Genomic DNA, 26,290 nt, shown 5'->3' on the forward strand with positions numbered 1-26,290 from the left:
GTCAAGCTCTTCCCACTCCTGGCCTCACTGCTCCACCCTGGGATGTCTCACCAGTTCTGCTTGGTTTTTGGCTCCTTTAGCTTTTGGTGTCAGCACCAGCTGCCCCTCAGTTTCCCCAAAGTGGCATAAAGGACCCAGCCTGAGGAGAGCCCACGCTTCACCGGACCCCTGCACAGCACAGCTCTTTCTTTGGGTCAGGCCTCGAGCATTTTTACCCCCATGAGATATGTGCAAAGTGGGTATTTGTGTGGCCAGCAAGTGATAGATGAAAGAAAAGGTAAGGTGCTCACTGCAGCCAAAACCTCTGGTTTCACCTTTACATTTTCCCCTCTCCTGCTCCTATAATGTGCTGTGTTATCCACCTTCACTGAAATCAGACACCTGTGGTGTCTTGCCTGTTCTCACAAGGAAAAAAATTTCAAAATCCTGGAGAAAGATACTCCTGCAATGTATGATTTTCCCTTTAAACTCTCTGAGCAAATTGACAAGTGCTGTGCATGGATATGAAAGGAGTTGAAGATGCAGCTCTCCGAAATCAGGAAACACTGGTACCGTGTTCCCACCCAGGCCTCTCTGGCTTCCACATTTTCTCAACATGGTCCTCAGTTTCCTGGTAATTTTTCGGAGGCTGTAACCAAAGGGGCATGGCCTGGCAGGTAGGTATCCCTGTTGACTGGCACTATCTGGTATTACCATCACATACTGTTTTCGATGTATCACAGGAAACCACCTAGCTCTTCCCGAGCTGATTTCATATATTCTCCCTTGTAGGGTCAAGGTTTCTGAATCATGGACTGTTTGGGGCTGCCACCCCCAGAGGGGTCCCCTTTCATGAGTTCTTAGCCAAGCTGCTAAGAAGCGGTCACACCTCAGCTATGGAGAAGCACTTGTCAACGGTTTGGCAACCAGCTCTTTTCAGACTGATAGATGGGACTGGGACTGTCTGTGCTCACCTGGTGCCAAGGAGGTCCTCAGAGCCAATGATGAGCCAATCTAGTGCCACGGATTCTCCATGATTAGTGTTTGCAGCACCTCAAGTGTGAGCCTGGCTTCCTGACGAGCCCCGTGCTGCGCGTGGTACCACTGAGGCTCCGGCTGGTGCAAACAGGACCATGGTCCTGCCCTACCTGCAGTTCCTCTCTGGGAACTGGCTGCTGCTAGGGCCTTAACAAGTTAGTGCTGAGCTTTTGCTTTGAGTAAAAGCTGGTACTTAGCTTCAAGGTTGTTGCTTATCTCTCCAACATAAAAAAGAGCTTGTGTGCCTCAGACCTTGGGGTTTTTCCAGATATATCAGATGAAGTAATGAGAGTTTCTACCTCTCCTTGAAAACTTGTTTAGCATAAACAGCATTGAAATTCTTGGATCTCTTGAGGTCAGACCCTTGTACAGCACTTTGGAATGAGAAGACCCAGCATCCTCAGCTCCATCAGTGCCGGGGGCTCTGCCACCTTCAGCTGCAAGAACCACTCTGCACGGATTCTGTTACTCACGTGATCCATGCCGAGGCCCTTCAGGTTGCACATTCATGCCAAAGGTCCAGTGCCTCCACCTCTGAATGCAGCTTGCTAGGAGGACAGAGCATTCTGACGCACCCAAAGCTTATTTTTTGGCTTTGAGAATCTGTCAGGCCCTGCAGAATATATTGAAGGATTAGAGTCAGTTATGAAATTCAATTCTTTGGGTCCAGTTCAACAAAATGTTTTTCCTCTTCTTGCACCTGGTGGGCAGGAAGATCTGCTTCTTGCAGTGCTGATTCATTCCTCTTATTTGAGGTGAATCCAGTGACCTGCTTTGACAAGCTCACCTGGGACTTACAAGTACACCCCTGTGCAATCATAAGTTTATGGGTAATGATGATTGTCAACAAGAAAAAGATTTGTCCCTACAAGACCCCCATTCCTGGGGCACGTTTTGAGGCTGGGTTTTTATTCATGACCTACAGCCAGGTGCTGGGGAGAGCTGGTGAGATGGATTAGATGCATCAGATACACAAAACGTGAAACTTCACTGAGATACCTTCGGATAGTTAACACAAGGTGATGCCATTGATGCTGGAGCTGGAGCCAACTTCTGCTGATGTCCAGCTGCCTAGATGCCCTCTTGTCCATCGGAAGCTGCCTATTGTCTGCACCAAGACAGAAACAGCTCATATGATGGGACAAACCCAGAAGAAACTGGATTGATCTCTCTCTCCCCTTGGATATGGTCCTGGTTAAAATATAGGGGATGGTTGAATAGTAATACTGACTGTTTGATTTTGGCCTTCCTCTAACATCCAACGTTCATTCAACATCCAGGTGCATCTGGCACCTCGTCTGGGCAGCTGTAAGACTTTCCCCTCCAACGCGAGCCAAGCCAGCCCGCAGCCCATGGCTTGGGAGTGGGAGGATTCGTTACTAATCCCCGACCTGACTCATTCACATGTTGGGACCAGAGTGGTTCCAAGGACAGACACCACAGGGCAAAGCAGCAGCACTCCTCACGAATTATTTTCATGTTGCGTGCTTCTTTAAACCACTTGCGTGACTTAGGCACTGTGTGATGATTTTGCAGGGATTTTGCACTGGTCGTGGGAGGCAGAGGTCTGGTAGGGAGTGCAGTTAGGATGCTGCCACTGAACACATCTTTAACTGTTGGAGTTCAGGGTCATGTCACCTCACCCCACTCTGATCAGCTTCCACAAGAGATGGTGGCTAAAGAGGCTGCCTGAATCAATTCCTTAAGTTTTAGGAGTTGCCTTGTCATGATTTGACTTTACTGAGATAATGGTCAGGTGATTTTGGAAGCAGCAATTTCTGTCCTCTGGCCCTCTGGAGCTAAGGTACATGTGGTTTTGCATTAGAGTTCCAGACCTGATTGTCAAAGATATGTTGCAGGAGTCCATGTTTCATTCCCACCTGCTTGGTGCAGGTGTGAGTGCGTCAGGTACCGCACGCTTACAAACATAGGACGGAACAGCTACATTTTCTAACTTCATGATAAAGATCCCAGGAAGAGCTGGAGAATTCTCCAGCAGGTTCCTGGGCACTCTGCCCTGTCAGGCTCTGTTTAGTCATCGTAAAGCACGAAGAGTTTGAACACAAGCATTGTTTTTTCCTTTTCTGGGCATATCTGAGATTGAGCTTGCCAGAGCAAGTGCTGAGGTGGCCTGTTTGCTGAGGCATCATGCTGAGATTGCACGGGGTCATAACAGAAATGGGGGGAGTATCCCAAATCCAAGGCCAGAGATACTGGCAGGTGGGCTGGGAACGCATGGGAGGAAGGTGAGAGAGTGCCTGTCCTCAGACTCAACTTTTGTTCTCTAGAGCAGATACACGAACTTGAATGAAGGATACACTTGCACAAGCACTGAAATGTCTGGAAGCTAAGTCCTGTGATAAAGGGGAGCAGAACTGGGAAGGAGAAAACTTGGAACAAGCTCTTACACTTTGTTAGCAGTGAGTGCCTGTGGGCAGATACACTAGTGCCAGGGGTAGAGACATTCCAGAGCAGTTTGTGAGTCAGACGAGCTCCTCCCATGACAACTTCACTCATCAAAGTAAGTATTTATAGCGCAGGTAGGAGTAGGGAGAGAAATCAAAGAAGAGCTTTCCAAAAGACACATAAATCACTCCAGGAGTTCAGCTCTGGGGTTCTGCATTATTTGCTTTAACAAGAAAGAATAAAAGTGCTGTTGTTATTTGCAATATTTCTTAATATTATTAATCAGTCCACTTTTTGAATTAAAACCATCTTTGAGCAAAGAGACGTTTCCATAGAATTGTCCCAGCTTTCAGAGCTATTCCTGCAGGCTGCTAAGGACATGCTGTCTTACACGGGAGAACATATTTTCTCCAGCACAGATCTGCTGAAAAACAATTCAGAAAGTCTGTCCAGACCGATGTTTGCTGTCAGAACTGTTGGGAAACCTCCAGGCCTTCCAACAAAGCGGACCAGGAAAGCCAGGAAGGTGCTGTACCCAGCTCGGGTGAGAAAATATTTGCCACGCCAGGAGAAAGACTTAGTCAAGCGGTGGCTGCTCTTCTTTGCTGGCATTATTCTCATGCAAGTCTTAACTGAGGATCTTGAGCAAGAGAGATTGGCTGGGGAGAAAGGCCTTCGAGACCATCCGTGCCGTGTGCCAGCATCACTGACGGCTGCACAGCTCAGGGCTGCAGCGAACAGCTCCAGAAAGGACAGGGCTGTTTCAGAGGCCTCGGTAACCATTTTCTCATCAGCTTACAGGCACCAGCCTCTCATGCAAGCCACAGTAGATGTGCCACGACAAGCGAGGAGACAACTGCACACCTTCTGCAGGCAATGCTTGACCAGTTTCTCCCGTGCAGAGCACTAAACTGCTGGTGGAAAGCTGTCCTGCTCTTGGACATCAGCTGCTGGAGCACCGTCAGCCACAGAGGCGGCCTGTGAACTCCTGCACCCCTCAATGGGGACAAGAGGACTCCAGATGGTGACATGGGGCCAGTGGTGGCCAGAAGAGGCATCCAAGAAAGCCCAGGGCTGCAGCAAGAGCTGTGCAGTTTTAAAAGCTGATTCATTTTGAGACTGCAATTCCAGATTGGGTTTTCAAGAGGACTCTAACAAAGGGCTGCAGGAATTAGATTTACACTCATGCGTTGGGTTTGTACTGTGTTTACCTTCCTGTCATTATTGCATAACTTCTTTCAGTGCCTCCATTTGCATGTTGTAATTTAGTGTCAGTTGTCACAAAGTAGTAGACAGTAGCTCAGCTCTCAAAGCAATGGGAGTTCAGAAATCCTGCATGCTGTTCTCCCTCTGTAACATGGTGGGAATAAAACTGCTAAGATCAAACTTTCACAGTGTGTTTTAACTGAGAGTTTAAAATTAAGGTTTGCCACTGCACCGCACCCTGAGTACTGCTGACCAGTCTAGGGAAATAAAACTGTCCAACATGCAAAATCAGTGGGGTCAGAGCCACAGCAGGACTCAGACACCAACATGCTGGAGCCCAGCACCAGGACAGGGTTCACAGGTCCGGGTCAGGCACAACAGCTCTGATCAGGGATGTGGGGTGCAACATGAACCACAGCACTGGAGTAAGATGTCCTCCTGGAAAAAGCTGGAAGGCCCCTAAGGGAGAGCACAGGACATGCTGGAAAAGAGGGCTTGTCAAGGGGGAGGTTGCACTAGACATCTCCTGAGGTCCCTCCTAACCAACACTTCTGGGATTCCTATGTTTTTCAGGGGGTTGCTGGGAATTTAGCAGAGCTCTGGGATTCTGTGTGTGGAATGTGGGATTTTCCACTGGTCCAAGGCAGCATGTCCACAGTGTTTTTGAGCAGAGCAAATGTGATGGTGCCTGAGGTCTACACAGCAATGCGTAGAGCTGGGCTGCTGCCTCCCGGACAAGAGCACGCTTAGTGAGTCAGACATAAAGAAATCTGGCTCAGGGCCTGCCTCCACTCCTCATCCAGGCATGGTGTCTGTTACCTAAGAACCACTCAAAGCCCCTTACTGTAAATGCATAGTCCAGGATTTTCAGTGCATGCTATTTTGAGTTTATTGACACTGAGTTTCCCCGGCTGCTTTATCACCCAGTCTCTCAGGCTAGGAGTCAGCTGCCCTAATTTAGGTATTCTGAGGAAGTCTGACTAAGTCTGCCTAGGATTTCCCCCCAGCCCAGTGCCCTGGGCAGAGCCTGTTGGGAAGTCCAGACTTGGAGAAATGGCACCCAGAAGCCCTTTTCCAAGCCATGGCTCATGCTCTGCGCTCATGTATCAGGGTTCCCCCGATGAGGGTCAGTCCCAAAAGGCCATGCTACACCTTTGCAGCCCCCAACTGTGCCCCTCTGGTCACTAATCCAACCTCCCACTCTGCAGTAACCAACTTCAAAGCTTTACTGGGTTGCTCAGGGCCTTGTCCAGATGAAGTTTTAAAATGTCCAAGGATGGAGATTCCACCACCTCCGTGGGCAACCTGTTCCAGTCGCCCAGGTCTTAATTCAGGTCTTTTCCACATCACATCATCACAGACAGCTGGTGTTACTCAGCTGTTCACCAAGCAACGTGCCTCAGAGAGCACATCTTCTCATGGCAACAGCAATTAGGTGATATTTAGTTCCTCTGACCCTTCTAAGAGCAGAACTCAAATGTTTTGCAATGACCCAGAGCACATGATCTAGGAATAGAAAGGAAGCCAGTTCGCGCACTCAGTGATTTCAGAAGAGCTGTGGAAAAATCAAGCACAGCACTGCAGGCCAAAATGGAGAAGAGCAGGGTGCTGCAGCGTGCAACTACAAACTGCCTTGTTTATCTTGAAATAAATGTAGCTGAAAAAGCTGAACCACAAACAAAATTTGGCCACTTAATTTCAACTGGATAGGTGAGCAATCTGTCCCTGTACAGGCAGGGGACTGTCTGGAGAAAAGAGTTTATTTTTAATGTGGAACAAAGTAGCAGCCGGGACATCACTTCTGTGAGTGGTGGTCCAGGACCAGTCCTTCAGAGGGGCTCTATATTCCTTATGATGTACAGAGGAAGACATATGGTTCATAGGAAATTACTGACTGTGGAGTCTGCAAAACTATGGAAGTGTTAAGACTTGAAAATAAAATGGTCTTTCAATGATTCTGGGGAAGAATTTGAAATCTTTCAGAGCTGATGGTAAACGTGGTGAGGAAGGACTTTCCCGAAGCCTGGCATGTCCCAAAGGCATCGCGAGAGGGCAGCAGAGACAGAATTTGAGCAGGACACACAAAGGCAGGGACCTGCAGCATTTCAGATATCCGAATATTAAACCGCAATGGCGCATAAACAAGAAATCCTGAAGATGCTGTCAGTATCTTGCAGAAAGCTGATTTGGTGGAAACTGTTAAAATAAACTTGCATGTCAGGGCATAGCCCAGCAAAAGGATACAGAGACCCCCCCTTACATGTAACCAACCCATCACTGAGTCTCATGAGTGGATGTTTTGTTATTCCATATGGTGCAGGATGGTGAGCTGAGGTTTGTGGTGATGCAGACGTAACAGAGACTACCTTCAACAAACTTCCCATCCAGACATACACAGCCTAAGCCAATGCAATTGCTGAAAATCCATTTCAGACCTGGTGACTTGGATGAGCTAAATACAAAAAGGAACGTTGCACTCAGTCTGTTGCATAGAGTCCAGCGTTTCATGTCATGGTCAGCCCCTACTCCTACCTCGTACATTCCCGTTTGTTGCAACACTTTCTTTTGGCTTGCTGTAACATGGGCAGAACCAGCTCAGACTGATAGCAGAAGTGAAGGAGACTGCTAGGAGCACACATCCCTGGCGTGGTGGTGCATGTCCTGCTGTGCAGCCCTCCCTCACCCAGCCCCCTCATAGCTACTCCCTGGCCTGTGTATCGCTAGGGCAGTTTAGAGGTGGGTAGCTCCAGCCAAGCTATCTGGGGATGAGGCAGCCTAGGAGGGCGGCTTCAGGAGCTCTGCGGTGCCTCGGAGGGGTAATGTGTCTGCGCTATGCTGCAATCTGCAGAGCAACGTATCCGGGCAGGCTCTGTAGCTGGGACGAGCCAGGACTCAGTCCTGTACTTGCATGCCCAGCCCCAAGCAGGGGCTGTGGCTCCTGGTAACTGCCTTTTCTGCGGGTGGGGGGAGCCCCTTGCACCCCAGCTCTGTTGCCTCAGAGACCTCCACCCCCGCATGAAGTCTCCTCACTCCTTCCCCTCCCAGGGCTCCCAGTTCCCCGCTCTTCCTGCTCCAGAGCCTTCCCAATCCACACTGCTCCAGAGCCTTCCCAATCCACACTGCAGCCCCAACCCTGCCTCCGCTTCCTCCGGTCTCTTTCCTTATCCAAGTCTCTCTGCACTGTTCTCAGCAACCTCTTCCTGCTGCCCTGGAATTCCCCATTCCTGCTGCTGGGAACAGGGTCCTTTGCTCCAGCACAAGCCTCTGCTGGCAAAATTGCTTCGCCTCCAAAGCAAACTGCGCCCGGATGCATAATGGGAGCAGTCCCTGCAACATTCCCGCTCCCTAGTCTTGCTGAGGAAAGGCTGCGGGGAGTGATGATTGCGCTACACTGAACACACGCCAGGGACCATTCTGGCAGTTTATCATTACAGATGAACCCATTCCTGCATCCAGCGGTGTTCCCAGGAGCTGCTTCATTTAGTAGTATTGATTTATCCTAAGGGACCAGGCACACTCGAATTTCTGTGCCTCTCCCGAGGTATAAGAGCTGCAGTACTCTAAAGATGCTGCTAAAGGGGTACCTCTTGCCATATTTACCTGATGCTATAATATCAACACCCTTTTGATCCCAGGTTCCCGTGCCACTTACTGTTTGGACACAGAGCTGCTCAGTGTTTTTGCAGGGGGAGATCTGTTATAACTGCACTAGCACAGATCTGGTCTCTGCTACTGTAGCAGAAAGCTCTGTGGCAGCTTTTTGACTCTCCACTCAATGTACAGTCTGCACCGCTTCTTTTCACTGGAATCCGAGGGCAACAAGGTTGCTCCATGCGGAAGCGTGCCAGGGGAACTATAAACACAGCTGCTTTCATTAGACACGTTATTCACCCTCTGGCTCAGTCTAATCCCTTCTGTCAGACTGATGATATCTCAGGAGCGCAATGGAAGGAATGGGAGACAGTGGAGAAAATATTAAAATGCTTTTTCATAGTTTGGTTACACTGCCTCGCTTAGATATTATGAGCTGCACAACTTCATCTCTTTGAAAAGGATATTGTAGAACAACAGAGGGCTATAGGCAGGATGAGCACAACTGGATGCCTAATAAAGGGAAGCCTGAAAAGAATACTGTAGATACGACTTTAGACAGAAGACAAAAGAGAAGTAATAAGAAATCTATAAAACTCTGAATAATCTAGTGAACATTTATCAGGATCTGTACCTCTCCTTGTCCCACACCATTAGAGCAAAAGGCCATTGAACAAAACTAACTAAAAGCTGTTAAATTCAAAACTGATTAAAGGAAGCGTTTATTAACACAACAAATAACGAGTGAAAATTCTTTACTGGAGACAGAATATTTGATTATAAGGACCACAGGATCCTTATAAAATACCCTGGCACTTCCAGCACTTCTGCTTCCTGAAGCAAGGGAATGTTCTTCAGTTCACCATGTTTTTGCTCTTAAACAGTATCTTCAAAAAGTTGGTTGATACTTTACGTCACAAGACTATGTAGCTCAGTCTGGCTAGTCACTAGTGTAATGTTTTAGCTATGTTTTTACCTGATATATTGAAAATCTCTTCTGAGAACACTCTTTCCCTGGTAACCAGTGTTTTCCTTTCTTTGCGTACCACAATAAATTATGAAACTTTCTCCCATGCTCTGCTCGGGAGGGTTTTCCTGCTTGCCTTGCTTTCTCCTTTTTCTTAGCTATGTGTCTGGACAACCCCAGGGAAGTGCCAGTCTTCACTGACATCTTCACAAACGCTAGCCAAAATGATAGGAAGTTTGCTAAAAACAGACACGTGGGGGAAATACCCTTGCAACAAAGCCTCTTCTCCATCTGTAGAGCCAGCAGGAAGCCTTTAACCACCAGGACATTTTGGTGGTGGCCCAACAGACGCCAAGTGCCAGACCAGCCACAGACCACGTTGGCCTTGGCCCAGCCAGTTAAACAGGGATGTTGGCAGGAGCTGGGAGCTCTGCGGAGAGGACAGCCCTGGCGGTGACCGAGGAGGCCTCGAGGACACAGCGGTGACCTGGAGAGCCCCGGGGATGTGGTGGCAACCTGGGCAGTGAGCTGGGAGCGTGGGGTACACAGTGGTGGCATGGGAACATGGCAGGGCCTTGGAAACATGGAGTGACCCAGGAACATGGCAGGGTCCTGAGGGACATGGGGTGATCCAGGAACATAGCTGGCCCATGAGGTACGTGGGGTGACCCAGGAACATGGCAGGGTCCTGAGGGATATGGGGTGATCCAGGAACATAGCTGGCCCATGAGGTACGTGGGGTGACCCAGGAACATGGCAGGGCCCTGAGGTGCATGGCATGACCTAGGAACATGGCTGAGCCACGAGGTACGTGGGGTGACCCAAGAACACACTGGGGCCCTGAGGTACCTCAGGGTGACACAGGAACATGGCAGGGCCCTGAGCTTCACAGGGTGATCCTGGGACACAGCCAGGCCCTGAGGTGCATGGGATGACCCAGGAACGGGGCAAGGCCCTGAGGAACATGTCATGACCCAGGAAGCACAGGATGACCCAGGAACAGGGCAAGGCCCTGAGGTACCCAGGCTGACCTGGGGACACGGCACGGCTCCAAGGCACAGAGGGTGACCCACAAACACAGCAGGGCCCTCAGGCACACGGGCTGACACAGGAACATGGCAAAGCCCTGAGGAACATGTCACGACCCAGGCAAACGGCTGGGCCGCGACGCACAACAGGGCAGGGCCCTGAGGAACATGTCACGACCCGGGAACACGGCTGGGCCCCGAGGCACACGGAGCACCGCGGCGGGGCCGGGCTGGAGGCCGCCCGGGCAGCCAGGCCCCGCCAGCGCCGCTGCCGCCGCTGCCCCCCCCGCCGCCCCCTCCCGCAGGAGCCCGGGACCCCGGGCCGGGAGGCTCCGCGCCCGCCCTGCCCGCGGCGGCGGCGGGCAGCGTTGCCATGGCGACACCGCCCCGCCCCGCCCCGCGGCCCGGCGCGCTGTCGCTTTAAGAGCGGCGAGGCCGCGGCCGCCCCCGCCCTCGCCCGCCCGGCGGCCGGAAGGGGGGCGTGATGCAGCGCTCCCGCCCGCGCCCCGCCGCCGCTCGGGCTCCCGCTCGCAGGTAAGCGCGCGGCCCCACCCCCGCCCGCCGCCGCGCCGGGAGGCGGCGGAGGCTCCGCGGGGCTCCCCGCGGGCGGGCGGGCCGGGGGCGCCGGCGGGGCCGCGCCGCGCTGCCGCGGCCTGGCGGGGGCGGTGCGCGGGGCCGCGGGAGCGGCGTTTCGAGGCGGTTTGGCGCCGCTCTCTGCCCCCGCTCGGTGGAGGCGATGAGCCCGGAGGGCAGCGCCGTCCTCCTCGCTGCGCCTCCCCGCCGGCTCCGGCTGCCGCCCGCCTCCCGCTCCCGGCGCGGGCCGAGCGGGCCTGGAGCGGCGCGCGGGCAGGTTCCCGCGGGCGGGGCGCGGCGGCGGGCGGCAGCCGGCAGCACCGCGGCGGCGGCGGCACCTGCGCTAGGTACGTGGCGGAGCCGCGGCCGGGGCTCGTCCCCGGGAGCCCCCGCGACAGGCGCCGGCGGGCGGCTTCGCCCGTTGTTCCTTTGTGAAAGGCGGCTCTCGGCCGGGCCGGCCTCCAGGGGAGCCTCGCGCTCGGGCTGGGCTCCCCGTTTGGCGTCTTGTGCGGTTAAAATCCCGTATTTCGGTTTGCTTCACTCGTGTTTTTTTCTCCTTTTGCTGCTAATAACACAATGCGTGTGAGTCCTCCGGTTGGTTTTTCTACTTCTTTTGCCGCTCGGGCTTGTAAGCGTTAGTTCAGAGGCGGGATAGTGGGAGAAGATAAAATACGTGAATCTGCAACTCTTTCACGTTAACTCTTTAAGTTTAAGACTCTTTTCTTAAGCCAAAGGAAAAAGGAAAGAAAGGAAAAAGTGATCAAGTGGAGCTCTGGGTGTTTTGCGCTGTTGTTGGGGGCAGAAAGGGGACAGCGTTCAGAAGGGGCGCCACCGAGACGCTTGTTTCCATGTTTCAAACTCGTAAAGCATAAAAGTGGGATAAATCCACGTTTTGAAGCGCTTCCGTTTGAAACGCCGACCCATTCTTTTTCTCTTCAACCAACTCCATTGAAAAAAAGCGATTAAAAAAAACCGTAGCAGTTCTGCAGCTGCGGAGCCAGGACTGCCGGAGTGTGTGGGCAGAGAGGCCTTTCTGCTCCTCTGTCGGACATTCCTGCCTTCTCTCTGCGGACAGTAAAATTAGAAAGGCTCTTATGTCCGTTTAGCCTGATTGCCTGGACGACGCGGGCTGTCAGAGTGAGGCAAAGCTCTTTGCGGATTAGCCGCGATGCCTCTTGGAGCTCGTTGCTCGGCCTGCGGGCTCTGGCCGTTGCGGCGCGCGAAACGTAATCGCGAGAAGTGATTCTATTTTTGGAAGATCTGGATCTATTGCCTAGGTGTTTGTTTGTCCCCTGGGAAAGATGTTGGGGTATGTGAGATTTTTTTTTTTTTTTTGCTGCTAGCAAGTGACCTGCGGCCTTCTGGTGATCCCAGACTGCAGCTTGTAAATCAGCTTAGCCTGAGAAACATCCAGGAGCCTTCCATGTGAAACCTGTAGGCTTTCTCCCCCTTTCCTCCTCTGCGAGACCAGCCCAGGTGACCTGCCTTTTGACCCCTTGCATTTCTCAGCAGCTCTCATTTTTCTCATTCAGTTCCCTGTCCCGGAAGACTATTTTTGTGAGGAAGGCAATTGATGTTTTGTTGCATCTCTGAGTTTGGCTCTTGTGTATGGCACGGCCCTGGTCATCCAGAAGCTGTGAGCACAGGTCTGTGGTGAGGGAAGGAGAGCCAACAACAACTAGAACCATGTGTAATTGAAAACCATCAACTTTGCAGCGGAGGAGGAAGTTCAAAGTAGGTGGTTGTCTACTGAGGCTTAAGAGACTTCCTTGCATGACACCGAATGGAGATTTGGATCCTCCAGTCCTGACATGAGCTGAGGAGAGGGTGGCAAAAAGTTGCCTGAGACTCTAAATATCGTGGATTCATTTCAACTGGAGTCCAAAGTGGAGTGGAAAGAGGACTGGATGGTTTGTCTCTAGAAGAGCCCCTTTTTACTGTAGCTCATGCGGTTGCTGGTTCTTCTGCTGAAGATATTCTAGAGTAGCTTCATGTTGGCTGAAATGTCCACAAATCCTTGTGTCAGAGTATTTGGCTTGCTCCTTGCCCCCTGCCCTTCCTGGGCAGTGTGCTTGCGGGGGGGGGGGGGGGGGTTTCCGGGGGTCAGGTGTGGGCAACAGCATGGCTGACCACGGCGTTGCTCTGAAACGCCCTCTGTGACAGGGCAGGCCCAGTTGGATGCTCTGGGCTGCTCTGAGACCATGCAAGGCACGAGGAAGGCGGGGGCATCTGGGGGGAGGCTGATGTAACTTGGAGCAAATGCCCACCTCCGTGGTGAACAGCATGGATGGGATGGCTGCTTCCATCCGACACACCTTGGCTGAATCAACTCCAGGCAGATTCCCTGTTGGAGCTCTTGGGTGAAATCTGTTGTCTCATTCCCATAATCCCTAAATGTCTGCCATCCCCTCGGGCCATTTGTATCGGCTCAGGTTTGCCAAATGTTGCTTGAACTGCTTTCTAGCTGCAGCTGTTTTTGCAGGTTCCCAGTTACTGCACAGTTGTTCTTACTGTGTTTATTTTAAGTGGTTATAAACTGATTTTTTTAAAAAGGAGTTGGAACTTGAGCCGGAAAATCTCCTTTTTCTTCCCCTTCACGATTTGGTTGAGAAACTGCACTGTAGGAGGTAGCAGCTGAGCCCTTCAATATTGTGCCTGCCCCCCTTTCCTGCTCTGAATTTACTGAGATGTGTTTTCCCAGGCTTTCAGGGGCAGTTGTCCTGTACCTGGGTAGTATACTTTGCTTTTAGTAGCTAACATATGTGTGGGGGAGTTTCTGCTCCTAATCTTGTAAAATTAGGAATTTGGCTAAGGAGTAAAGAGTTTGGAAGAGACTTTTTTCCCTCATAACATTTCGTTTAGCCTGAATGTTTGTAGTCAAACAGAGCTATGGTATTTTTTAATGGCATAGAGAGCTAAAAGCTGCTTCAAGGCAGTATTTCTTGGTCCTTCAAGCTTACGTGAAGTTCAGTGTAGCATTTTGAAGCTAGAAGGTGTCATTGAGCAAAAGAGTTGCACTGCGACTCTGTTGTCCAGCATCGTATGGGGCAGTGTTCCTCCTGGTGATTCTCATAGTGATTCCAGGAGCTAGTGGTTGAGGTGTAGGTTATCTTTTTAAGAAGTAATAAGTAGCTTCAGTGGAGAGACAAACTGAGGGAGAACTCAGTGCGGCTAAAGTGATCTTCTGTCCTCATGGTAATAAATGTGTGCTGTCTTTCTACTCTTGATTCGCTTCCTTCTGCTTGTTTCATAACAGTTACTTTTGCAAGTTGAACTGAAAATGGGTGCTGGAAGCCATGAATAATGATTTCACATGAAAGAATCCGTGGCTGAGAAGAAGCAAGGATTCAGTTCTCCTAATCTGTTGTTAGAGACGGGCTGGTGGGTTTTTTGTTTGGTTTGGTAGTTCCCCCTTCTCCCCATACACTGTGTTGAACATTGAACAGTCATTTGTATGCAAGAATTTCAAGGAAAATCTTTCGAAGTACTTGAATGACCAGCAGTGTCTGGGAAAGGGCTGCCCCGTTGATGCTGTTGAGGGCAGCTATGCAGGCTTTCACTGAAGAAAAGACAGGAGCAAGGTCCTGCTTCCCTTTGGGGTGTAAGAGTGGCTGTCCTTGTTCTTCTGAAAGCTCAGGAGATGCAAGTCTGAGTTTGCAGGCACAAGAGGAATGCTGCTTGTTCTACCCACCACGATGCTTCCTCTAAGGAGAGCAAGGTGCAGCCATCCCCGCATTGAGGAACCGATAGCGTAATCTGGGAATCGATCGCTGCATTTCTCTTCCTACACTCTTGGGTCTGCTCCTGCTTCCCCAAGGCTGTCACCAGGAAGCAAAGCCTGGTGACTAGTGTGAATTTAGCACTGGGAAGAGCATAGGACTTCTGGATGTTCCTGGAGCTTCACCAGAAACTAGGCGAAATTCCTTCACATCATTTTCAACAATCTCAGGGTAAAGTTGACTTTCCAGGGACGCTGTTGTTCCCTCACTCCTCTTCACAGCTCCTGCTGTGTTGACGATTCCTCTCTTTGGGGGTGTGTCTAGAGTCCAGCTGGTAATTGTGGCGAAATGCTGATATATATGTCAAGAATCCAGAAATGAGGGAAATACTGTCTTACATGTTCAGGTTACCACTGTTCCCTGTTTAACAGATTCCTTTTCTGGATGATAGTTAACTTGGAGCCCTTAGTTTGTTCTTACACTCTTTCAGTGGCTTCTTAAAATGAAAGTTTGCATACAAGTGTGAGCGCTTTCAGACTGTGGAGAATCAAAATGTGATGCTCCAGTTAGGTGTTGGCAAACTGTCCTGCTGTCTGGAATTGTGTGGGAGGAGAAATGGTTTCTTGGTTGTGTGACCCCTTTGGGGAGAAGAGCAGCTGGGGTTTAACAAACTGGTTAAAATTGTATAGGCCCCCAAAGTCTCCAGAGACATCTCTGCTTTCCTAGAAGCTTCCTTTAACAAGCTGATTTCTCAGGCTGATTGCTTGCAGATGAGATCATGCAGTGTGTTTTGCAGGGAAAGAATCCGAACTCAGACTGGTGAGCCAGAAAGATTTAATGCACAAGTCACATGTCCAGTGTCCTCATGGCACATACAAAACACTAGAGACTGCAGAAGAATCTGTCTTTGGGGCAGCTTTGCGCTCCAGAAAGCACTTTATGGATGTAGAGGGTACCAAGGGATGCTCTTAAGTGCTAGGCCCCCTTGCTTGGACAACAACAGAAGACAGTAAGAAAGTGTTTCATCTTTCCTTAGCTCTGTTTCTGTCTAGCATTTGTGGTGCTGGGATAAGCCCAAGCTAGAGAAGACTCATCCACTTCAATTCCACATTTTTCTGTTGGCTTCAGCAAAGGAATTTGTGTAAAACTGATAGTACTTTTGCTGTTAATGCATGAGAACTTAGTGTCAGAGACTGAGTGTTCATGTTCTGCTGTGGAAAATTGCACAAAATCCTGCTCCCTTTTGAAAGGGTCCTTGTTTTCCCTTTTTCTCAGTGGCAGCTGAGTTTAAGGTGTCCTTAGTAAGCTGCCTCTTCCAAAATAATCACAGCTGTCATTAAGAATGTTGCAAATTAAGCAAGACTCTTCTGTGATGATGATGGGTGCTCACAGTGTAAAGGAACAAGCTGAAAAGCTTTCTTGCCAGTAACTTTGCCCAAGAGAATGGGTCTTGCTTTAAAATGGAACGGTGCCTTTCTGATCCCAGGGCCTCTTCACGCCTGGAGTGATTTTGTCCTCCACATCAAGAAAGTACTAGTTATGCAAAAATAATTTTGTGGAAAAATAAAGTAGGGTTTCACTAATGTTGGTAAGGGGAATAGGGAGCTGCTTGTTCCCAATTTCTAGTTTAGAGTCCTTGTGAGTGTATAGTGTAATAGAAGTCAATATCTACTGGATATCTCCTATTTCTATGTCTTTGTATTGTTTTATTCCCCAGATAAAACAGTTGTGAATGTAAGTTGCTTCAGCTCCATTTCCTTACTTGGTGGTTAGTAATCCCAGGATCCCTCTTTTAATGAAAGAGTGATAAAACACTTGTTGCTCTGACTGATTTCAGTGAAGTTGTGTATTTTTCTTAGCAGCTCAACCATTTCGTTCTTCGGGCTGCTTGCTGCTCTTGGACGGGATCCTGCTCGGGCCTGCTCGCAGGCTAGTCACCTGCAGGCCCCCGATGATCGCCTGCGGCTGCTGGCCGGGAAGAGCCTTGCGTGTGCGTGGGAGGTGGGGATGTGTAGCCTGAAGAGTGCTGCCTAAACCTTATTTTGTCTGTGGAGCTACAGGTATGGAGCTTTTAGAACAGCAGCCCACTCGGAACTAATGCTTGCAGAATGCATGAGCAAGGGATTAAGCTGGGTGGAGTTGTTCCAACGTTTGGATGTGTGGGCCTGTCTGTTCCTAGCGCAGCAGCTCTCTGGGTGTTTGCTTGGAAGGACTCCCGGGGTGGATGATGCTCGCCTGACCTGGTTTGACTCTCCTTTCGTGATGTTCGAGCACTGTGCCTGGATCTGTCTGCAGAGCTCTGCAGCGCACAGCTCTGAACGGCTGATGAACCTGAAGCCAGTCCTGCCGGGCAGCTCCAGTCGAGCAGTCGTAGGAGAGGATTGGTTTGTGCCATGGGAGATGGAGGAGAGGGCAAGAGGACAAGAGGAGGGAGGGACAAAGTAAACAGTTGTTTCTTCCCAAGAATTGTTGTGCATCTCAAGTCTGCCAGCTGCAATTTGGAAGCCAGAAGAATAGGGTGGGGTATTTTCTTCCAATCAGATGGATTTACGCAGTGAAAATGAGAAGTTCAGTTTCTCTGGGAATAACATTTAAGGTGTAAAAGTGTCCCACCCCTCAGTAACAGAGCTGCTAAAAAGTGAGCAAATACTGCTGTAGAGCACACTATTTGCTGCTTTTCTTTTTCCTCGAAGGATAAGAATCTGGGCATATTTTTGTTGAATGTATCATTTGGAAGTGGTCTTAGTGATTTGTGTGGCCTCTTTATTGAGAGCTGAACTAGCCAGGATTCAAGATTTGTCGTCCATCCTTTATTTCTGCATGTCAAAGAGTACAAAAAAAGAAAAATGAAAGCTGCAGCAGGAATAGCTGGAGTACTCGTATTCTCTAATATGAAAATGTCAATCTATAATTGCTTTTCACTAAGCTCAGGGCTGTTTCCACTGCCCCTGACAAGCTGTCACATCTTCACGCTGGGTAATGTGATCTTCAGGAATGTTTATCTTTCGTTTCTGCATGTATAGTGGGGCCGAGCAGTGGGTGCTTGCGTGAACATGTGCGGCGTGAGCCTCCAGCGCCGTGTTATTGTTTGGGATGTGAAGTTGGCCATGTGTGGTGTGATTCAGCTGCTGAAGAGGGCAAATCGGCTGACTGGCGGAGCGAGCCACGCAGCGAGCTCCCTTGCTGTTTCCCTGGACATAGGTCCCAATGCTGTAAATTCATCCCATGGACTTTGATTTTTTAAGCGCATGTGTTTTGCATTTGTCTGGATTGTGATGGATATTATTCAAATAACCGTACTTTCCAAAGTGTCCTTTACGTCAGTTTGACGCCATCTATCTAGGTACTTAGCTAGCAACAGTCTTGTACTTTCTTTCATGTTTTGAGACAACCTGGGTAGGGCTCCATCCTGAGAAATGACTTTTGGCTGGTGTCAGTCAGTCCTGGCAGCACCACAGGTAGACAGGCGGGAGGAGGCAACAGCAGTTTATTCTGCGTGCTTCGCTGGCCAGCTGCCCTCTCTAGCCACAGTGCCTGCGGCTGCTTCCCGATTGCCCCCTGCATGGCTCCTTGTGCAGATGTGCTGCTGCCTTTCTGATGGCTGAGCCTGCAAGTGCTTAGGACTGGTTCAGTCTCTGGTATGGCACTTTTGTCGCCTCATCCCAATACTGGAAGGATACATCTAAGACCTCCCTAGAGTAAAGTCTTGCACTAGGGAATGACTTTTCTAGCTGCTGTGAACTTTTTGAGAACTATTGGCTAGGACAGTCTGACTCAGTATATTGATCCTGTTTGAGATCTGGGCACAAATACTAGCATTCCAGTGTCTGTCAGTACAAAATTGGCCCCAGTTGTGTCAGTGAGGATATCTTTGTTTACCAAGCTTTTAATATATGCTGGAAATGCATCAGGTTTCTCTGAAGAGACAAGTCTTTCACAAAACTGGTAGTAATTATTCCACCTCTTCTCATTCTCTAGCACAGAATCATGGAAATACTGGTTGGAAAGGACACTTGGAGATCTCACCTCCTGCTTGAAGTGGGACTGTCTCCAGCATATGATCAACTCAGCCATGGCTTTGTCTGGCCAAGTCTTGAAAATGTCCAAGGATGGAGCAGTGTACCATGCCACATTGGCTTTTGGTTGCTTTTGCTTGAGCTATACCAGTGAACCACCTTACAGTGTGGGTTTTCCATTTGGCTTTGAATTACCTCATCCTGCAGGTTTAAAAACATTTAAGTGAACTATTAGGAAATACCTCAGTAGGACAAATGGTGTAATGCATAATATATCTGAAAACTTCTGTCTTCCACGTCAGTAGGGGATATATGACCAGATCCTAACTCTCTTTCCGTAGATGAAAGGCAAGCATCTTGTTAGGTGGTTTTCTCATGTTTGCATGGACTATTACAGGTGAAGCAGCACTTATACAGCCTGTGTCCCATTGTGTAAATAAAATAATGGGTGTGTTCCCATCAGTTTTGGCTGTATTGTTTGCCCAGATATGAGCTGCTCTTGTCAGAAAGCACAAGATAAGCGCTGAGAGCATCCCTTACCCTGAAGTTTAGTGTGGGATTGGGAGCAGGCCAGCTGTTGAGAGCAGGCTGTGGACACACATACAGAAGGCATGCTTTTTATCTGCCCTCCTCAGTCCCTTGTGATGGGAGGAGAGGGTTTTCCCCAGAGGCTTGTATTTATTTCAGAAAAATACCAGGTCATGAGATCAGTGTGCCTGTTGGAGTGCACATCCAAGTTGCCCATCATGCTCCTGAGTGTTAATGGGAGCAGGACGGTTCTCTACATCTGAGAAGTAAACTTGCCTCCAGAAATACCACAAGCTTCTGGATGCAGCCGATGTCGATGAATGGCATGTAGTCATGGTAGGCCAGACCAGAGGCCTACTGTTTCATCTGGGCTGGGCTGGCTTTCTGCAGACAAAATAGGAGATTGCAACATTCCTATACTTGGGCCACAAGGCCTTGCTTGAAAGGGAAATGGTTGAAATGCAAGGAGCTGCTGAGGAGGTAAAAGCTCCACTGGCCAAAGCCTCTTTGCTGCTAGACCGACTCTAACTTGGCTGCATCCCTGGATGCTGCCATCGCCTCATGTAGTGGGGAGATGGTGGGGGGGGGGGGGGGAGAAGATTCTGAAATAATGTACCACCTTCACTGGCATTAAACATGAGAGCTCCTATGAGTTAATCATGATGTTGCCAGCTGTAATCGTTATGCTGTCCTGTGTTCTGTATTTGCCTGGAGACTTGGGTTGTGGTCCTGTTTCGGTGTAAATCAAACTGTCTTGGATGAGTCTGGTGCTGTGGAGTGAGGAACATCGTCTTTGGGTGCATTAAAAGTTCTTGCTGTCTCTGAGCAGAAAGGCTTGTTGGTGTTCTGCCAAGCTGCACTCCTCACCCACGAGCCCCTTGTGCCTCCCCCCATACTAGAGCCAGGGAAGAGAGCTGTGAGTGCTGGCTTTTGTTATCTTTGGGTTATTTGAAGATGATAGTCCTTGCTGAGGAATCACAGAAATGTGGTGCTTACTGTTGTCAGCTGCTCCTTGCATGCTAGCTTGGGCCTAAAGTGCAGAGGACAGGTTTTGGGTTGTGGGGCCACAGGGTCCTGGAGCAACAGCTATACAAGACTTCTGGGACCTTGGCTAGAGGCTGATCTTGACAGCTTTTTTTCTGGCCAATTCTTTGGTACACCACTTAATTTTGCAGCAGTATTATGCCTCAGACTAAGGAGCTGTGACTGTCTCTGTCACAAGCTATGTTCTGCTCATTCAGTTCTGTTGGCTTTGGTGTCTGTGGCAGGGGAGAGCGAATGGTTTGTGCTGAGTCTCTTCCATGTGCTTCTTCCTCTCTGAAGCTTGTAGCTGATTCTCATGGTTTGCTTTGGCTTTCTGCTTGACTTCTCCATGTCTCTGGAGTAAAGTCTACAGTGAAGGAAGTTGATTAGCTTTTCTAGGGGCTGGATTTGGAATAACTGCTCAAGTGCCGGTCTTCTCAGGTCCCCACAACCTATAATTTTCTGACCTGAAACATGCCCAATACAGACTTGGCAAGCTCTGAGGAGAGAGTAGGAGATACAGAAAAGGGTCACTGCTTGTGAGATGGCAGGGCTTGTTCTCCAGCAGGCCCTAGGACCCACACAACTCAGCTCATCAGTGGTAGCTCTTTTATGCCTGCTTCCTCTGAACTCACTGCAGAGGGCAGAGAGAGCTGGCCCACTGGAATGGGGACAAAAAGTGTGGAGGGTAGTTGCTTAGGACAGTGGATAATCCTGTGCTTAAAGAAGTAGGGTCAACTTTGAAAGAGGCCAGATGCCTGCTGAACATGTATCAACTGCTTCCAGGGTTTAGGTGTCAAAAGCTCTCTCCAGCCATTTAAGCCCTGGGCAGAGACTTATTTGCTCCTGAGTGAGTTAAGCCCTTCCTTGGAGTAGCAGTGGTTCTCATCTGCAGTGCTCAACGTTGCAGGACACCAGCGGGTGCTTGGCTTGACATGCAGACAACAGCGAGGCAGAGAGGCTGGAGACATCCTGCTTGTGCTGGTCCCAGTGTCCAGGGATAGGGAGGATGACTGTTTGCACATGATGTTTCTCTCTGGCCCCTTTCTTACAGTTCAATTGGCAAAGATGATCAGAGAAAGTGTTTACACGTATCTCCTTGCTGGGCCTCCCTGCTACCCAAGAAGCTTTCTCTTTCTCTGGATGAAGTGTTCACTGTTCATTGCAGCAACTAAAGCTGAACTGATCTCATGGTGTAAGTACAACTTTCCTTCCCTCTCTCTTCATCCACATCTTTGAGGCAGCCCAAAACATAGCAGCTGGGAACTGTGGTGTTTAAAACATAGGGTAAGCAGGAAGCTGCTGGGTACTGCTGTTTGGGTCTTTCATGGCAGTGTTAAAGCTCCTAATGAGAGGGCAGTGAGGTTTGGGTCCTGGCTGGATGTGGTCGTGATGGCAGCCACTGGGTGAAGCGGTGCTGAGGGCCTGTTCTGCTCCTGCATCCCAGTGGAAATGGGATTTCTCCGTGCAGCTGCCTGTGAGCCCAGCAACAAGGCAGCTTGGCGCAGCTGCAGAATTTTGTCAGCTGGGAGCATGGAGATGCTTCCTGTGGCTGGAGCAGAGGTTGTGCTTATTTTAGTGATTTAGCTGCAGGGCAATCACTGGGGTGCAAAGGAGATGCTATGCTGCTGTGGTATTTGCCCTCTTCTGGACTCTCCTGAGGCTGTCTGCAGTGCGGGAACAGCTTTCTCAGCGTGGTGTGGGATGGGGGGGTGTGAACGCTTCCCTTGCGCTCTGAAATCCCTTCTCCTTTTACACTGCTTAGGCGTGCGTGGGGCTGTACTTGGGGAAGGCCGGGTGTCTGCAAATATTGCCCCATTCACTGTCATGTCACCTCTCAGCCCTCTTCCAGTAATCCTGCGGTATATGCAGCTTGCTGCATAGGTAAAGAAGCAAGATGTAGTTGTAGCCAGCACTGTATAAAACAGTGGTTTGTCACACTTGCAGGCTTTTTGAGAGGATGCCACACAGGCTTCCCAAACTTTCCCTCATCCTAGTGCCAAGTTTTGCTCTTTCTCCATGCTTCCCTGGGGTATACGGCTAGAGGTTGCTTTCTTTGCTGCGAAAGGGTCCTAGCAGACTTTGAGCAGTCCAGTCTTCTGCATTGGCTCAGTTTGAAAAGCTCCTGGGTGGGACGGGCAGCCTGGTGGGAGTGCTGAAGCGACCTGTTGTGCTGATGCAGGGCGAGATGCCTGGCAGAAAAACGCTTTTAGGCTCTGCTCTAATCTTGTCTTTTTTTATTCTCACTTGGCCCTGTATTCCTGTATGACAGCTAACTGGGGGACCTCTCTGGCCACAAGTTTTAGGATCTGGTGCCTCTCTCTTGGCCTTAGTTTTGTGATTATGTAGCTCTTCCTCCATAAGAGCTTTGCAGGGCTCAGTACAGAGGAGGGATCTGCTCAGATGTTCAAGATAGTCTGTTTTCAGCCATTCGTCTAAATGTTAACTTCAGGGGATTGTCTAGTTGCCTTCACCTTAGCATCAAAGCGCTTGTCAGCGTTGCTTCATTTACTTCTCCCGGTGTCACCAGATCATGCAGAAGCACTGGGAAAGCAAAAGGCAGCTTCCTGATCTGAGTGTGAACTGCTAACCCTTATCACCCACAGACTTCAATTTTCTGCTTTGCTGCTTGGACTTGACCAACTATGGATGCTATTTTAAACATAGAGATGAGAAGAAAAAGCTTTTTAAAAAACACAGAGCACGTGTGTAAGCCAATTCCAAGAACAAAATGAATTTTAAAGAAAACAGAAGTCCTATTTAAGCCTCTTAAAACATGTCAGGGTTATAAGCAACTGACAACACTTTCAAGGCACTATTTTCTATTTTGTGTGACCACCTTTCATCTCTTCTGCAGTGCTTTTGAAATATTATGGGTTGCAGAATACCACATGACTCCTTAAAAATAGCGAAATTGGCCCATATCAGAATAAACAGGCTTTTGTGTCTAAATTTGCATATGGGATTTAGAGATTTGTTAATGGATCTTCCTCTGTTAATTGGTTTGATCTTTTCTGAAGCCAAATGCAATCTGTTGGAGAAGCTATAAATGCCAGCCGGGGCCTGAGCTGGGTCTGTTCCCTTGCTGTTTGGAAACCTGCTCATGCTGCAGAAAGCTGTTCTGTGCAAAACCAAAACAGCGTCTGTTGATGTTATTTCTAGTCCTTTGAGAAGATGACTTAGTGGTCACATGTGCTGCTATGAGGTCATTAGGAAGTCTCAAACACACAATTTGAGAAAGGATGATGCTATTGCAGAACTATGCTCCCTCTGAGATGGGAGATGCAAAACTTGAAGTACTTCAGTTTGTAATAGCTTTGAGTGGGATTTGTTATCATGTGCATTTGGGCTTGTTCCAGTAAGGGAGGGGGAAAGAAAGGACTATTTTCTGCTTTGCTTTGCCTAGAACTGCCTAGTGAATGTATAGCTATGCCAGGATCAAGTTACATTTCACAGGACATCTAGCAGACAGCCCATTTCTGTGCTTAGGTATTGAAAGTAACAGTTTTACTGTGAGCTTTGCAGTTCTCTAGCAGTGCTTTGTGCCCCCACGGCATGTCCTTCCCCAGGGAACAGAGCTCCTCTGCTCCCTGGGCAAGCTGGGCCCTTGCTCTTCCCAGCTCTGTGAGGGAGTGGGGAGCTCTCTCCAGATCCTTGATACTTGGTGGAAGGCACTTGCACTGGTGCTTTTATTGGCTTTTCTCCAGGACTTCCTTCTGGTACCCTCCCAGAGGTATCTTCTGCCCCATGTCATCCAAAGGGAATCTTGTTGAGCCCAGCTTACCCCATGGGTCTGTATCCAGGTTCAGTCCCTGTGGGCTGCTATGTGGATGGGGGAGGCATCCTTATTTTGGTAGGAGAGTGCCTAGTGTTTCATCTGAATAGGTAACACCCTGTTTGGGTATGGCTTTGTGGGCAGAGGTCTCATGACTTTTTGCTTCCAAGCTGCTGCTGGTCATATATGGCTTGGAACAGAAGTATATGAGCCTTGGTGATTATCTGATCCCCTCTGAGAGCTGATTTAACACACTAAAACATGGGAAAACTTCCCAAGGTGGGGGGAAAGTAAATAGCTTTCTACTTGGAGTGTCAGTGTGGACGTGGATTGTGTGGCTGAGGTGGGGTAAGGAGGCAGGGAAGAAGATAGCAAGGTGGCATCTGACTGCACATATGAACCTGAATTTCAGCTCACAGCTGTATTTTCCCATATGCCCTTAGTAGATAGGACTCAGTGTGGTTCCTGTCTGGTGGTGGTTCTTCAGTGCCAAATGAGATGTTCTTCTGTTTGTGCTTTTTCTCTCATTCCTGCTTGAAGCCTGGTGTAGCATAAGGGAATTTGAGGGGTGGGGTGGATTGCTGTGCTGCTGTCCCTGCTTCTCAGCTTTCTGCTGTGGTGTCCCCTGATGTGCTTCGTGCTGTACAACAGCAGCAGCCATGTCCTGTCCCTGCTCACCTGCCTGACCCCAGCAGGATGCTTCCCCTCTCCTGGAGCGTCCAAACGGGCCCTCGCAGCCCTGCTCCTCGCTGTTTGGCCTCCTTGCTGGAGGCAGGCCAGCACCTGCTGCTGCGTTTCCAAACTGACGAGTCAGCAAAGTGCTTCTGCTCCTCAGTCTCCCTCTGCTGTGCTGTTCCCTGCTGCTGGTCTCCTAACTGCAGGGTCACACCAGTGACCCCCAGGCGACATTCCTCTCAAATCCCAGTGGCCTTGGTCACCCAGGAGCAGGGTTAGCGTGGCCCCAGCCTGCTGCAGCCTGCCTCATTTGGACCAGGCAGCCTGCAGGGCTCCAGTGACCGCTGCAGCTCGCCCTCCCGCAGCCCTAACTCCGGAGCTTCCCGCCTTGCCTTGCTGCCCCCAGTGTCGGCCGCTGCTGGAGCGGGTTCCTGGCTGCACGTGTGGCTGTGTACCTTGCCGTGGGGCCTCTCGCGTGGTTGCGTGGGGCCCCACTGGCCAGCCCCTCTTGCTGCAAAGGCACCAGCTCCTCCCGTTGCTCCTCCCAGTTCCAGAATCAAACCTGCGCTCCTGCTCGCTCGCGGGGTTGCTGCACTGTCGCCCTCACCCCAAAGGATTTGGCTTCTGCAGATGAATGCTGTGGCAATGTACCCCCCCCCCGCCCCAGCTATTCAGTCTTCTAGTGCAGTTGCCAACTTCAAAACACAGCACTGCCAGTTCCCCTCTGGCACCTCCACCCTGAGCGGTCTTTAACGCGGTCCCCTCTGCCCCTCCTGCTTTTGGCCCCCTGCCTCGGGAGGTATGGGGGTAGCTGCTGCTGCGCTGTGGTCAGACCTGCACTCCAGTTTTCCAAAACATGAAATCATATCAGTGGCCCTGTGCCCGGTCCTGCTTTGCCATCTCCGTGGGCCCCTTTCCCTGGAGCCGAGCCGGTCACCGCGAGCTTGCTGGTGTCGCGCTGCCTGGCGTCGGCGAGCGCGTTGCACTGGCCCTGCCTGCTGCGCCTGCAGGCCTGTTCCTGCAACCGCTGTTCCTCCGGCTCTCGTGACAGAGTACAGGAATGGCAGTGCTGTTTGGGTCGGTCACGAGATTGATACCAAACGGAGATTATAAGGGCACCACATCTGTCAGTTATCTTGACTCCTTTGAGCAAGGACCCAGTGGAGGGGAGCTGTGAATGCCGGGAGAGCAAGCTGTGCTGGCGAGGTGGTCCTGGGCCTGGAGGTGGGGGGAGAAGGGGTCTCGGCAGCCCCACATCACTGGTGCAGCCACCGCCGGGGGCAGTGCTAGGAGGCAGGAACCTGGAGATGAGCGAGAGGCTCTTGATGCCTCCTCACAGGTCCCTAAACCCTCTCGAGTGCAGGAGCTCTGCTCTGCTGCTTGGCTGAGCCCAGCTGCGGCTGGGGGGAGCCAAGAAGTGTTTTGCTGGGCTGCCCAGCCCAAGAGCAGTCTGGCAGCCCCGCGGCGGTGCCTCCTCACCCATGTGCCCCAGCAGGCTCAGCAGCATGCCCGCGGCCTGCCCGGTCCCTGGAGCTGCCATGGTGCCTCCTGCACTCCTGCCCGTCCTGCTCCTGGCCTCAGCAGTGCCCCGAGTGCTTCACCTCCCGATGACACTCGGTAGCTGTCCCCAAAGCGCCGCCTTCGGGTGTTGAGTTCTGTATCTCTTTCCCCCCCCCCCCCCCATTTCTGTATTTTGAAGTGAAAAGGGAATGAAACGCCGTGTCCTGCAGCTGCCTGACAGCTGCTGTAGGGATCTTCCCTTCCGG

General features: G+C 50.5%; 1 protein-coding gene across 2 annotated transcripts in view; it reads left to right on the forward strand.

The window, feature by feature from the left end:
• The first annotated feature begins 10,610 nt into the window (after positions 1-10,610).
• LOC112991341 (discoidin domain-containing receptor 2-like) overlaps positions 10,611-26,290 on the forward strand; it is a 59,718-nt gene continuing 44,038 nt past the window's right edge. Inside the window, exon 1 of one of the 2 annotated variants that reach the window (XM_064523622.1) lies at positions 10,611-10,749. The gene's annotated coding sequence lies outside the window, so the exon portion shown is untranslated. Of the gene's footprint in view, positions 10,750-11,034; positions 11,136-26,290 lie in introns of those variants that run through there. The other variant, XM_064523623.1, reaches the window with a different exon arrangement.

The sequence above is a fragment of the Dromaius novaehollandiae genome, chromosome 20 (assembly GCF_036370855.1).
Source record: "Dromaius novaehollandiae isolate bDroNov1 chromosome 20, bDroNov1.hap1, whole genome shotgun sequence".
Classification (NCBI taxonomy): Eukaryota; Metazoa; Chordata; class Aves; order Casuariiformes; family Dromaiidae; genus Dromaius; species Dromaius novaehollandiae.